The sequence below is a fragment of the Charadrius vociferus genome, unplaced genomic scaffold (assembly GCF_000708025.1).
Source record: "Charadrius vociferus isolate BGI_N301 unplaced genomic scaffold, ASM70802v2 scaffold567, whole genome shotgun sequence".
NCBI lineage: Eukaryota > Metazoa > Chordata > Aves > Charadriiformes > Charadriidae > Charadrius > Charadrius vociferus.
This window is the reverse complement of record NW_009649304.1, coordinates 560,474-561,200: the sequence shown is the minus strand read 5'-3', so window position 1 is coordinate 561,200 and position 727 is coordinate 560,474. Positions and strand designations below refer to the sequence as shown.

At 64.5% G+C, this 727-nt stretch overlaps 2 protein-coding genes across 2 annotated transcripts in view; both read left to right on the top strand.

Annotated features, from left to right (window-relative positions):
• The window catches only part of LOC104290097 (beta-crystallin B3-like), a 369,903-nt gene that overhangs the window by 208,138 nt on the left and 161,038 nt on the right, over positions 1-727 (top strand). The gene's annotated exons all lie outside the window — the stretch shown is intronic.
• The window catches only part of SEZ6L (seizure related 6 homolog (mouse)-like), a 94,681-nt gene that overhangs the window by 752 nt on the left and 93,202 nt on the right, over positions 1-727 (top strand). The gene's annotated exons all lie outside the window — the stretch shown is intronic.

The following is a 727-nucleotide window of genomic DNA, read 5'->3' as shown; positions in this document are numbered from 1 at the left end:
AGCCGAGCCCCGCTCCCGTACAGCGATTTAGCCGTGACCTTCAAACGGGCTTGGGCTGGGGAATTCGCTCCGCAAGGAGCTGAGCTCAGTCTTTGCTGACATGGCAGAGCCGGATGGGAAACAAAAATAGCCCCAACTTGACAAAGCCTTGGCCGACCGCCCTCCTCCCTGCGGGGATGGAGAGCGGGGATGGTGCCCCCGCGCTGTGCAGGACCACTAAGGGTGACCCCCAGCCCCATATTTCCGCCAAGACTGGGACCGGCAGTGCCACCCCCTACCCCTGCCCCGGCGTGGGGAGGAAGGCTGCCCGTGTGCCCGCTCCCCGGTGGCGGTCCCTGCCGGGAGGCATCACCCCGAGCTGCAGGGTTAGTGCTCCGTGCCCGGCTCCCCGCTGCCGCTTTCCTCCCCAGCTCCGGGCTGAGCGACTGCACATTCGAGGCCATCTGTCAGACCGGGGGGGGTGTTGTACCAGGCTGAATTTTATCCCTATCGAAGTCCCGCTAGGTTTCCCACATCAGCGCCAGCCAGCCCGCGCCCTCCTGCCGCGCCGGTGAGAGTTGCGTGCCGTGCTCCAGTGAGGCTAATCCGGTGAATATTTAACTACACCGTGCACATATGTGCCATCACCTCACGCGCACTGAGCCAGCGGCAATCCCGGGGGGCGATTCCCTAAAGTTAAGACAAGGACCCGGCGGACAAAGCGGCGTCTTTGGGCTGCGGCGGCGTT